Genomic DNA, 14,378 nt, shown 5'->3' on the forward strand with positions numbered 1-14,378 from the left:
AAACCGCATTTTAGTTTTTTTCTTTTAACTAAAAATTAATTTTATACATTCCGTGAACACAAAATTAATATTCCATAAGCTGTGTTCTACATTTTGTACCCTTACTGTAACTATCTTCAAACGAAGCTACTATCACTGCAACATAACCAAACATAACATAACTCTCATACTGTTCGATCAAACATAAACAAACGAAACATTTCACTCAATTCAAATTCATTGTCCAATCCAACTCAACAAAAAACCATAACAAACTCACATCTGCCGTTTGTTTTCACTCAGATACTTTTTCAGTTACAATCTTGAAGTGGTGTCGGTTGTACGTGCACATGACGTGTTAACGAAAATTAATGAATTTGTCCGGCGAACGAAAATAAAAAAATGTATTCATTTTTATTTTTGCTACGAATTTAAATGTAGTTTAAAAAAATACCCTCCATTGGTAGAAAAACGAAACACTGTCAATTCGTGTCAATTGTATTATATTATTATTTTTTTTATTTTGTTTACTTTAAACCTTTAGTTAGGTTTTTGTTTGTTTGTGTTTTTTTTTTAATTTCGTTTCGTTTTTGTGGTTTGTCTGTTCGCCGATTTTGTCTTCCTCTGTTTTATTCGATTTTGTGTCGTGTCGTCGGTTTTATATTTTTACTGTGCTTTCCATCTACATACCTACCTACCTGTGCGATTTGTTGTGTGGTAAAGTTTAAAAAAATAAAATTAAAGAATAAAAAAAATAAAACAAAGTTCAGTGACAAAACCGATTTATTGGATTACGTGAAATTTATAAAAAAAAAAGAAATAACATAACAAAAGTAAATAACCACTCAACTGGGCCAACGAAACAAAACAATACCTACCTGATTGGGATCACTACCTAGAAAAATATCTTAAGCTCCATGTACTTCTTCTAATACCTTTGCCAATGTGGAATAAGATGAATTGTATTTGAATTTGAGCCAAATTTCCATAGCTTTGTACATACAAATATATTGGTAGAAATAAGGGCATTAAGTAAAATCAAGATATGCACTCATTAGTTCAAAGGTGTCATTGGCCTGGATTAGGCTAATGTACCTGGATATACCTATAGTTTTGAATTATTACCAAAAACCACATTTTACCTGACTTTTTAATGGATTGTGGAAATGTGGATGCCTAATCGAAAGAAAATGTTGGCAAACTTGACTTTTGGAATAATTGTTTGTCATTGGGATTTTTATCGAACTTCAAAGATTTTGGGGTTTATTTAAATAACACTTTGGATATAAATAGGCAGGTAGGTGTAAACAACGCGGCTTGACAAAGAAGATAGAATTAAAATAGAACCTTAACTTAGTTTATGTAACGAAAAATGTAGGCTTTCCGAGACGTACATATAAACCTTGAGATTTCCACACATTATAAGAAACATCAATATATGAAATGTAATGGCTCAAATAATAAATTACTTACCCTTTTTTATGCTTGGTGGTTTTAATTTTAACGATTGAAAACGACCAAAATAGATAACTTTTCACCAAAACTACAGGGTTATCCATTTTGCGGTTTCAAAAGTAAACGTAAATAAAACACATGTAAAATATTTGTTTTCATGATATTTCTTTTTATTTTAAAATGTGAATGTTGACATTATGTGTGAAACACTACATCATTTTAATGACTACCACACGAAATTTTGCAAGCATTGATTCTTTTGAGGTAATTTTGGACCACTTTTTGACACATATTCTGTGGTATTTTATACATAACTTGATGAAAACCAAGCCAAGGACTTCGTAGTAACACTGCTGACATTTTTCTCAACTCCCAATCATTTCCACATGACGTATTCGTATTGACAGAAACTTGGCTCAATTTAAGCTTTTCCGACACAGAACTTTTCAGCCAAGAGTTCAAAGTTTACAGAAGCGATGGTCATGTTGGTAATGCAAAGGATTTAGGTGGAGGTGTTCTCATAGCGGTAAAAAATACATATTTCTCTTCTCCAATATATTTTCCATTTGTATTATCAATTAGACAAAAAACTTAATTGGAACCGCACCGTACAGGAAAGAGTCAAAAAAGCTACTGTAGCTCTCTTTTCTTGCAAAAAAGCTATTGATAATAAATGGGGTTTACAACCCAGAATCACGCATTGGCTATACACATCGGTAATCAGACCGATTTTAACGTACGGTGTGGCAGTATGGTGGACTGCTTTAGAGAAAGGTATAAACAGGGATAAATTAAATAAAGTCCAACGTTCAGCCTGCCTTTGTATAAGCAGATCGCTTCGCACGACCCCGTCTGCGGCACTGGACACCTTGCTCTACCTTACACCTCCATATAAACCATATTTAGCAAATAAATAGCTGCAAGCTCTGCTATTCACCTCAATGCTTCGTCGCAGTGGACTAACAACAACATGGGCCACTCCGTAATTCTAAGGTACTTAGAATCAATTCCAAAGCACACAGACTACACCATCCCCCAACTACAATTCGACAGAAACTTCCAGATTTCTATACCTACCAGATCTTTTTGGGAGGATAGGACATTCTTGGAGGATAAGTCAATCCATTTTTACACAGATGGGTCAAAAAGAAGGGGTTGGTGGAGGTGTGTACTCTGAACGACTGAAATTAAGTCTCTCATTCCGCCTTCCCAATCATTGTAGCGTGTTCCAGGCGGAACTTTTGGGGATTAAAGAAGTCTTGTCTTGGCTCAAAGATAACGTGATATCAACATCTGATATCCGTATTTTCTCTGACAGCCAGGCCGCTATCAAATTCCTGGACCTCTACCAACTCTATAACAGTCCATAACAGCCGATCATCTCTAATGGAGATGGCGCAACAGTTTAATATTCACCTTTGCTGGGTGCCGGGCCATAGAGACATTTCAGGTAACTGTAAGGTAGATGAACTCGCCAGGAACGGTACAGTACAGCCCATCCTACCACGTTTGGCAAGTACTGGCATACCAATCGCTACTTGTAAACTGCTCCTAATGCAAGACGCTGTGAGGAGGGCAGGCACCAGGTGGAACAACATCACCACGTGTCAAGCTACAAAAAACATCTGGCCAACCCTGGATTTAAAACGTTCAAGGTGCTTGCTCTCTCTAAGCAGATCGCATATAAGCTCGATAATAGGTGTCATAACCGGACACTGTCTAATAGGAAAGCACGCCACGGGACTAGGCGTATTCTGAAATGACTTTTGCAGAAGCTGTATGGACGAAGAAGAGGAAGAAACGGTTCTTCATCTTCATCTTCTCTGCACATGCCCTGCTCTAGCTCGAAAACGCAAGAATTACCTAGGAGAATTCTTCTTTAACGATCTAAATCATATCGGTATAATCAGCCTCTCACGTTTCGTAAAGGACTCAAGCTGGCCTCAAGATTCATGTGGTATCACAATGGGCTATTAAACTGGCCTTAGTGTGTCCGTTTCCATCTTGGACAGCCACTATAACCTAACCTAACCTATTATCAATTGAACTGGTTTGTGTAAAGATAATGGTACAGACTAAGACTATTTTCATTTTAAACGTTTATATTCCTCCAAAAAGTTTAGAGTCTGTTTATAGCGAACTCTCCTTAGCATTAGACTTTGTTATTAGTTTGTCCTGCGCTGTCACCAATACTTTACTTCTAGGTGATTTTAATTTACCTCACATTGACTGGATTCCATCGGAAGACGAACCTTGCCTTGAAGCCTGTCTCTCCTTTTCACAATTGGAACTATCTTTTCTCGATAAAATCTTTCTTACTGACTTACAGCAAACAAGCTGTATTAAAAAATTTAAAAAATCGAATTCTCAATTTAGTCTTTTTTTCTGACGCTATTAGTACTCTTGTTCTAGAATCTAGATCAGGAATTACTTATATTGATAATATGGATATTTTTCTTGACTTAGGTAATCACCTTACTGAACACAGTAATTCCTTTGATTGCTTATATAATTTTGATTTCAGAAGAGCTAATTTCCAGATATTGTCTGAAGATTTAACCATTTCTGGAATTGCTGATACTTAAACATTTTCTAATATTATCGAAGTTTCAATTTTTTATCAGATCCTTAATAATTGTTTAGACCAAAACCTACCTTTTTAGAAATCAAGAAAAACTAACTTTAACCACCCTTGGTACACAAAATAATTGAGTTTACTTCGAAACAAAAAAAATAATCCATTGAAAACTTATCTCAAAACTCTGTCTCCAAACAACTTCTCTGTTTATGTTGAATTCTTTAACCAATTTTAGTCTCCTTCTAATTTTGTATACGCTTGTTATGTTACTGATATGAGCACCTCTTTAAAAACAATCCTACAAAATTTTGGAAAACTTGTTAACTTAAAGAAAAAATCAGATGGCTTTTTAGTTAACTTCACTAACAAGAACATTTAGTTAGATAAATCTGTTGATATCTGTAACGCCCTCAAGAAGTTGATGAAGTATATTTTCATAATCTCGCAAACTGGGATGTGACCTCCAGTGCTACAGAGTACGGTCCTTGATCTTTTATCTCCATTGAATGATGACTGCTCAGCCGGTCCCGATAGTATTCCCCCGATAGTATCAAAAAAGTGTAGTAATGCTTTAGTTGAACATCTTACGTTCTTATTCAAACTTTCTCTAAAAACAGGCAAATTTCCCAGTATTCTTTTGGTTTTCCACCATTTTTCTTAGCTTGGATCAAATTATACCTTGAAAACAGATCCTACGAGGTTAAATTTAGAAATTGTCTTTTAGAACCTTTTGTTGCTCAATCTGGTGTTCCCCAGGGCAGCCATCTTGGACCTTTTCTGTTCATCCTGTGAATTAACGATTAAATGGGTTTGAAAGTTATTTTTGTGAATTTCGCATGAAAAAATCCTTTTTTCTGATAAAATTTAACCAATTTTAAATTACTTTTGTTTATTTTAATAGAAGTTAGCTTTTTTTCTTTGCATGACAGACCAATAAAGAAATGAAACCAACCTGACCTTTTTATTTTAAACTCTTCTTTAATCCCTAAAATAACATTATTTTCCAAATTTTACCTATTTTTGTAAGATTTGAAACTCCTAAATTACTTTTGGGAAACATGTAATTCTTTTTTTTTTTGTCGTAAATTCGTATAACAAGAAATCGGTAAATACATACATTTATCCTAACATATACAAATTCTAGAGAACAACGGCTTTCCTCTGATTACTTTAAACAAAATATGTAAACAAATAAATATTGATAATGATAAAATTATCTTCAAAAGAAAAATACATTCCCCAAAAACATGAGAATCAACAAGAACGAATATATCGCCCCAGTAGTTTAAAGTTTTCAAACCAATTAATTAAAAATCAATGTATGAAGTATGAGCATGTATCTTTAAAAAAAAACATGTCTTACTTTAAATAACTCCTTATAAGATCAAAGTTTAATAAATTCATCAATAAAGTAGGTCCTAACAAGGAATCCAAAGTGTGTTCGTCTTATTGACAATTTTATCTAACAGATATCTTTTTTTTCTACTTTTTGTCGTTATAAGCGGCATTGCGCTTTGGGGAAAGATCAAAAAAAGATACCGCAACAAGTGTCGGCTGTCTTAGCTATAAATAACTTAATGTAATGTGTAGGCTATGTACTGTACATATAGGTATGTAGTTGTTACCATCACTAACATATTAAAGTATTCGTTGTTGCAAGCGAAAAATTATGTTCTTTTCTTGACTTTTTTCTCAATCAAAGTTAAATGTGTTTTCTGTCGGCTATTTTGTACTATAAAAGGCAATTCTATAGTATATAATTATTTAATTTCTTAAACGAGGGAATTAGCTAAGCAGCTTGATGTCTTCTTCCACAATAGTTACAGAGTCTTGCAGAGACATTGAAGAGAAAGTCTCTGTGTCTAGTTACGTTGTGGGAATAAAATCTTTCAAAAATACTAACGTTCTATTTGTTTTCATTATGTAAATTAAAAAAACATTTCCTAGATGGGAATTTCTTATTGAGGAAACGTATTCATACTATGAATTGAGAAAAAGTGTTATAAAGTTAAGTATAAGAGTAGGTCTGACACAAGATTGAGTATAAACATTTAAAATGATCAAACTTAGATGTGATAGAAGTTATAGGAACTGTATATAGGATACAGATTCAGTTCATTTTACAAAATTACCATTTTTTAAAATTATTATGAATTGGTCTTTCTTAACTAAAAAGTTATTTTAAGCGAGTACATAAATCTTTTATCCAAAAGTGTTTAAGTATTGCAGTTCAGTAAGTTTTGTTTTGCAAATTAGGAATTGACTGTGAGTGCGATGAAATAACCACTTAACGTTTTTTTTTGTGGACCAGGTTGAACTTAAAAGTTAAGCTAATATTGAAATCTCTCAAGTTGTGCCTTTCATTTAAAAGAACGCCTAAAACATTTCTTTTTTTCCTCCATTTCTATCTTTATACTGATACTTAGACAGAATCATTTGATATTGATATTCACAATACTCAGGCGCCATTGTGATTCGAGAGAGACCGGTTGTTCAACCAAAACATGCCCTTTAAATAAATATGCAAATTTAATATGCAAACTATATTTCGCAATTACCCACAGAACACAACATTTAGTTACATTGAGCCACAACACAGTTTTTCTCTCCAATTAAGCTTGAACTTGAACCGAATTATATAGATACAAAAAAATTGCCCACACCTTCACCCACTATCGTTCGTTCATCTTAAAATTTATCATGCGCTATATTTAAATTGAAAAAAGAAATAAAAAACGATCGCAAACCTCACAATTATTATTATTTTACCACATTTCCAACATTTACCAGCACGTAACCAACTAGTTTTGTTGTGGCTTAGAGATACACCTGTATATCGCTGATTGTTGTGGTTCATTTTATAATATTCAGCAAATTCGTTTCACTCGCGCAACTCGATTGCATGCGCCGCTGCCGTTGCTGCCACAAATATATCCATACATGAGTATTGAATAAGTATCTACTATATACAATACACATAGAGCTAACTAAAGATTAAATAAGATACACTTGACGATGCATGTTGAGAGAAGAAGTGAACTGCAAATTGATTACGCCATCAAATTAAGTTACAGCTACCGCCAAGTGCAATTCTATTGTAATTCAAGTATCATATTTATCAACAAACGAGTATTCTTGAAAAAGGAAAAACGAAAAAACTCAAAACTCTGTCATCGTAGTCTACCAATAATGCTTATTGTGCGGATTTAAAAATAATTGCTCTACTGTTATTAGTCAATTTGAAAAAAACATACTCAGCCTGAATAAACAAACTAAGTCAACGTCGACAACTACAACGAAATATCAGTTCATATACATTACGTTACGTCTAAGCTAATTTCAGAAATACTTAAGTATCTAAGATTGAAGTATAGTAGTCCAAGATAGAACGTTAAGTTCTAAACAGTGTTTGAAAATAAGTCGTTTTAGTCTAGAATTAGAATTAATTTGTTTGCAGAAAAAAACCTAAATACATAATTATTTCCATCTGAAGCCGATTTCGCAATGGACCTTATTCCCATTACAATATTATACGAAATTGTCATTGGAAAGTGAATCATTAAGGAAATTATTTACTAAAACCACGTACACAATGTAACTAACAAAAATAATATTTAATTACATTTTTGTGTTTGCGTTTTGATAAATATTTTTGTTTTCAATTACATTAATTTAATTAAATTGCAAGTAAAGGGTGATTTTTTTTAAATTTATAGGAAAGTTAAAAAAAAAACACAGAAAATTCAGAAAAATGCATGAAATCTTTATTTAAATCGATAGTACGGTCTATATAATTTAATGTTTGAAGGTTATTTCATGCAAATGTTGACTTTGACTGATCCTCAAATGGTCCATCCGCTTAGTCCAATTTTGCATATTCTTTCCAGCGTTTCGGCCGGTATCACACGAAGAAATGCTTCAACGTTGTCTTCCAATGCTTCAATTGAAGCGGGCTTGTCCTAATAGACATGAGCCTTAACATATGTACATAGCTCCACAAAAAATAGTCTTAAGGTGTTAAATCGCACGATCTAGGCGTCCAATTGACCAGTCCCGAATGTGAAATAAAATGTTCATCCTGGCAACTTCTTGTTGAAACCACATGTCATGCAAGTCAAGCTTTTGCATTTTGGGCAAAAAGAGAGTTGGATATCATCTCACGGTAGCGCTCACCATTCATAGTTACGTTACGATTCGCATCATCTTTGAAGAAGCACGGTCCAATGATGCCTCCAGCCCATAAACAGCATAAAATTGTAACTTTTTCTGGATGTATTGGTAGCTCCTGCAATGCTTTTGTCCGATATACAGTCCGAAATCGACTATTCTGCTTATTTCCATACCCATTAAGCCAAAAATGAGCTTCGTCGCTGAACACAATTTTTCGGTAAAAAAGTGGATCTTCGGACAACTTTCCAAGAGCCCATTCACCAAAAATTGTGCGTTGCAGTAGGTCATTAGGCTTCAATTCTTGCACCAGCTGTATTTTAAAAGGCATCACACCTAAATCCTTCCTCAAAATTTTCCACGTTGTTGAATAACAAAGGCTCAATTGTCGCAAACGGCGACGAATTGAGATTTGATGGTCATCATTAACACTGACCGATACAGCTGCTAGCTGTCTCCAATTTCGCACGCCAAGCTGGTTGAGGTCTTCACCCACCTTCGTGCGCCACCTGAGTTGCGGACTTCCTCTACTGCGCCGTTCCTCGGGATTGGATTCAAAGACCTTCCGGGCTGGACCGTTGATGTCCATTTGCTGTACATGACCCAGCGATTTCAATCGTTGGACTTTTATTCCTTTAACCAGCTCAGTCACTCAGTGTCTATGTTCAGCCTGTTCGTCGTTGTATCTTCTTCTCCATTCTCCATCTATGCATACGGGACCAAAAAATCCCACGAAGAATTTTTCTCTCGAAGCATCCTAAGACTCTCTCATCTTTCTTTGACAGGGTCCAGGCCTCAGCACCATAAATAAGAACTGGGATGATAAGTGTCTTGTAGATGGTGATTTTAGATGCTCGAGAGAGGACTTTACTTTTCAATTGCTTTCTAAGTCGAAAGAAGCAGCGATTTGCAAGAGTTATACTTCGTTTGATCTCAGCGCTGGTGTCATTGTCTGTGTTCATAGCGGTGTCTAGGTAGACAAAGTCCTTAACTACCTCGAAGCTGTCTATGGTGACGTTTTTTCCAAGACGTCCTTCGTTGTTCAATGTAATTTTTTGATGAGTTCATATTCTTGGGCAGAAGACATTTTTGTCATGCCTTATTATTTATTCCTTAAAACAAAAAATGTATGTAACAAGAACCTTAAAATTATTGAATAAAAATATCTATCTATCTAATTTCTTTCTCTCTAATTGGTCTTGCCCTCATTGACCACTAAACCCATCTTCTTCGCTTCCGTCGCAATGCTCAAAAACACTCCACTGATATCACGCATTGATCTTCAAATTATGTCAATATAATCTGTGTATCCGAGTAATTGGATGGACCTTTCTTTCCAAAACTATGAAGTCGCATGACAGTGCATCGCCTTGTCTTAAACCTTTTTTGACATCAAATGCATCGGTCAGATCTTTTCCGACCTTGATAGAGCAGCGTGCATTCTCCATCGTCATTCTGCACAAACGGATTAGTTTGACAGGGATGCCAAAACTGGACAATGCTCTGTAGAGCTCTACCCTATGGATGCTGTCATACGCGGCTTTAAAATCCATAAAGACATGGTGGGTATCTATTTGAAGTTCCAGGGTTTTTTCCTAGATCTACCGTAGTGTGAATAATTGGTCGATAGTGGACTTTCCTGGTCTGAAGCCACACTGATAAGGACCTCTCACGTTATTGACGAACGGTTTCAGACGTTGACATAATACGGCCGAGAAGAGGGGAATAAAGAATCATTTATAATTAACTGCGTCGAATGTCTTCCAAAGGATAATTTACTTTTGTTTTTTCGATAATCTCTCAAGATCTTCTTGGAATAAAAGAGTTTTAAATTATCTGCATTTCGCATACATCAGAAACTTTCAATTTTAAAATACGTTGGGAATATCATTTAAAAATAATAGGAAAAGAAGAGGACTGAGATGGCTTCTTTTAGGCACTCCGAGATAGCAGTGATACATGAAGAGAGAAAGTTATTAATACGACTGATTAAATACGATCCTTTGTATATGAATCCATCCAGTTAAAAAAGTAACATTGGAAACCTTTTTTTTCTTACTTTATGAGTAAATAAATAAATAAATTGGGTGGCGCAACAGTCCATTGAGAAAAAATACTTAAGATGGCACAGGGATCGAACCCAAGACCTCTGGCCATGCCACGTGAACTTTTTCTAAGTAATAAATCATAATTGACCCAATTAAATGCTTTCTGAATTCTATTTAACACATCGTTAGAAAACATTGTAAGGTTTGTGCTAGAAGATCTACTAGAAACAAAACCATTTTGGTATGGAGAAATAATGCTTTTAAGAATTGGAGTTAATCTTTCAAAAATTAGTTTTTCAAACATTTTCTAAATTTTCCTGTCTATTTCCTGATTTATAAATTGGTGTTATTAAAAAACGTTTCCATGAGTTTAAAATTGAACACATTAAGGGAAATTGCAAAGTCGATGAATTCGCTAAAAACGGAACACTTCTGCCTTATGATAGACAAAAACATAACATAGGAACACCACTTGCTACATGCAAATATCTTCTCAAGCAATATGCTCTAGAAACAACAAATGCTAGATGGTCACAAAGTACCACCTGGCTAGCAACCAAGCAAATATGGCCAAGTATTGACTTAAAACGATCAAAAAGCTTGATATCACTGAGCAGACAAAGTATAAGCTCTACAATTGGAGTAATAACGGGACACTGCCTCATACGAAGACATGCTCTGAGGCTAGGGGTCTACACAAATGACTTCTGTAGAAGCTTCATGGACGAGGAGGAAGAGGAAACAGTCCAACACCTTCTATGTACATGTCCAGCACTCTCCATTAGATGGAATTACTTTCTCGGTAATCCCTTCTTCGATAACACCAGTGAAATGGCAACGATTGACACAAAACGTCTCTCTGACTTTATTAAAAGTACAAAATGGTTTGTTTAAATTCATTACTCTACCATGAGTAACCTCTTTAGTGGTATCACAATGGACCTTTGAAGTCTACGTGTGTCAATGACATCTGGACAGCCACTCCAACCTAACCTAAGGCAACGATTAAAAAGGTTAAGGTTTCTGAGGCAATGGAAGAAGTTTTTCACATAATAAGTATGTTCGACATTTTGACCCTTATTTATGGTTTTTGATCGAACAACTTACTTTGGTCTTAAGAACAACAACAACTACATCGTTGAATTATTTCAACAACGTCTTAATGTCTCTTGTATAAATCTTTTTCTTATCGAAATTTTACCGGGTTGTGTAAACAATTGAAGAGTTTAACTCGCGTCTCCAGTAATGCTCTTCAGTAGTACAGATATTTGTTCTTTCATAGTACTACACGAATGCGGAATTATTTCCCACACTCCTTTTGAACCCTCGTTTACTTTCACAGTACTTGAACGTAGTCACAAAAAAAGATCTCTAAATCATGCTAAGCCTATGATGGAAACAAGAAATGTTATACTTCTAGCATATACCTATAACTCTAAACGCTTTAAAAAATTCGGCTTTAATTTTCAACGCTAGCTCCCAGACTATCTTAGAATTGTACACCTTTTTATACTTTTGATTGCGACAAAGAACTGAAAGAGTGAACTTAAGTTTCAATTGAGTTGATTTGCAAAATTAAAAATAGCAACGTATGTCATGGGGAACGGTTTTATCAAACGTCCTCCAATATGGCCAACAAAACAAACAGCCAGCACTGTTATCACAAGTGATATCTGTTTATTTTTTATTTTGAAATATTCCAGGTGGAATAAAGAAACACGATTTTACCATACCTATCTGTATCACTTTTATGATAAGATTAAATTTCAAGAACCGATGTTGACTGAGCCAAAAGTGCCGTCATAGTTGAATGGAAACAAAATAATATTATTAAAAGATGTTTAGTGGGTCTGGGGTAATAATGCCCATTATATAGTCTACCTTGAAGAAGTTCTTTCATATTTTATGGAGCAAAATGACTTTACTTATTTATTTTGTATTTATCAGCACTAAAGTAGTCACAACCTAATCCCGGATTCGAAATACAAAATAGATACCCATATAATAAATATCAATTCAAATTGAAGCAATTTAAATGAGGTTGTTTTGTCTGGAGTAGCAAAAGTGAAATAACATTAAAGATGAAATTATTTTCTAGATCACATGTAGAATGCAAATTAACAAAGCGTATAAAATCCCCCATTCAGAGCACTTTTATTTGAAAGTATCATTCGACCGTGTAAATGGTAACACACTGCAATCCACAATCCAGTTGACTTCTAAGCTTCTAGGTACACATGTACTCAACGATATGAGGTTTGTCCATACAAAGCAAAATACAATTTGGTGTGCTTAAAAATGCAAATAAATCTTATTTCCCTGCAAAAATAAAAACAGAAACATACGCTTTTTGTTATGGCTTTCAAGTAGGGTGGCTATTTACTTTTGTTCTTAAGTTCAAAATAAAAAATAAAAAAAGAAAGAATAAAAATGGGGTTGTAATTTTAACACCCCCATTTGGGTTGTGAAACAGAAACTAGTGAGCTATGAGAGGTCTAATCTCTTTACCGTGCATTTATTATTATAGCCCTTTTGTAAAGTGCGGTCGGTCTAAAGCCTCTCTATTTGGTTTCTTTGTTGTTGTTGTTTTTTTTAATTTTATTTTTTAACCTTATTTGCAGTTTATTGTTGCTAATTTGTGTGTTCGTGCTATTTTGTTGTATATATTCATTGAAAAGTAAAAATAAGAAGGAAAATATGTGTACATATGTTTATGCATTTTAACAACCCCCTATACGAGCCACTTAACCTAGTGCCACACTAAAGTCTTAATTTGTAGTGAAGAACATACTCGTCCACATATTTATGTGTAACTAGTGTGTTTAATTAGGCATACAGACTTCTTAATACTCTGCGAAAAATAACAGTGTTATTTGTTTAATAAAATTTATTCATGAAAATAAAAAATAATTAAAGCAATACCAAAATTTGGCAGTGTAAACAAAAAAAGAGAATCTTAATAATTATTGATCGAATAAATTGTATATTTATACGAATCGAATGAGGATTAGCTGCTACAAAGGAAAATCATAAAACGTGAGTACTTAATGAAGTTTAATATTAGTTTTTACATTTTTTTTTTAACTTTTCTTTGTTATCATAAACTTTTATTGAGTTGTATGTTACAAATTCTGTATTGGATGTGTTATAAGTTGGGCGAAAAATTAAGTAACGGAAAACGTGCAGCAATAATTTTGGTGGACATTTTTTTAACGTATCATATACACGAAAAAAGGTACTGAGACCACTTGGTGTATTCATCATTACCACTATTTTGTAAATAACAATTTCGACAAAAATGACAAATGTAGGCTCCAAGCTTCTAAAATATTGTTGATAAATTATTGAAAACATCGATTGCTATGGAAGCCAAACCAAGGACGGATCCAGACTTTCAACCATCACCGCTTAAAAATGTTGTTTAATGTCTATAAAGAAGCTAAGAACATTTAAATAAAATAATGTGTATCTTAACCAAACATTTTTATACTCTCTGCAACAAACCACCTCAGCGAATACTATTGCAGAGGACGAAATAATTAACAAATGTGGCCATTCCTGGAAGTTATCGGACTGGAATTTGAGACTAAGCAGGCTTGAATCTGCTAATAATACATGGTTCGTGCTTAATAATTGTCCCGGATATGCTGATGCTACATGGGTTCGCTCCTATTTCAAAAGAGAATACTGTGTCAATATCTGCGAATGTCTTCAATTGTCTGGAAGAAGATTCAAGTTCCTGATTCCCTCCAAATATAACTGGATGTTTCATCACCAAAAAGGATACTTACAAATTGGGCAAATGCGGCTTTCCAGTATGAGTAGCAATAATAATCTAATTAAGTCTAACAAATCCAAACCTAATTCCAAACCTATTCCCAAACCTAATCCCAAACCTAATCCCAAACCTAATCCCAAACCTAATCTTAAACCTAGTCCTAAACCTAATCCCCAACCTAATCACCAACCTAATATCAAACCTTATCCCAAAAAAAATATTGAAACTAACTGGACCCTTAAAACACAAATCTTTCCAAACTTTTCTCTCTCCAACCAACTTTCGTCTCTTAAACGAAAAACTTCTCCCACATCTGTAAAGCCTCCACCCAAACGAGTTTCTTTTAAAACCCCTCATCCGGGTCTTGGTTTTG

The 14,378-nt window shown here is 34.3% G+C and overlaps 1 protein-coding gene across 13 annotated transcripts in view; it reads left to right on the forward strand.

Moving 5' to 3' along the window:
* The first annotated feature begins 295 nt into the window (after positions 1 to 295).
* The window catches only part of LOC129948589 (coiled-coil domain-containing protein CG32809), a 413,266-nt gene continuing 399,183 nt past the window's right edge, over positions 296 to 14,378 (forward strand). For 10 of the 13 annotated variants that reach the window (XM_056059705.1, XM_056059709.1, XM_056059713.1 and 7 more), the window contains exons 1-2: positions 296 to 696; positions 12,849 to 13,263. The gene's annotated coding sequence lies outside the window, so the exon portion shown is untranslated. The remainder of the gene's footprint in view (positions 697 to 12,848; positions 13,264 to 14,378) is intronic. The other 3 variants (XM_056059706.1, XM_056059707.1, XM_056059708.1) reach the window with 3 other exon arrangements.

The sequence above is a fragment of the Eupeodes corollae genome, chromosome 2 (genome assembly GCF_945859685.1).
Source record: "Eupeodes corollae chromosome 2, idEupCoro1.1, whole genome shotgun sequence".
NCBI lineage: Eukaryota > Metazoa > Arthropoda > Insecta > Diptera > Syrphidae > Eupeodes > Eupeodes corollae.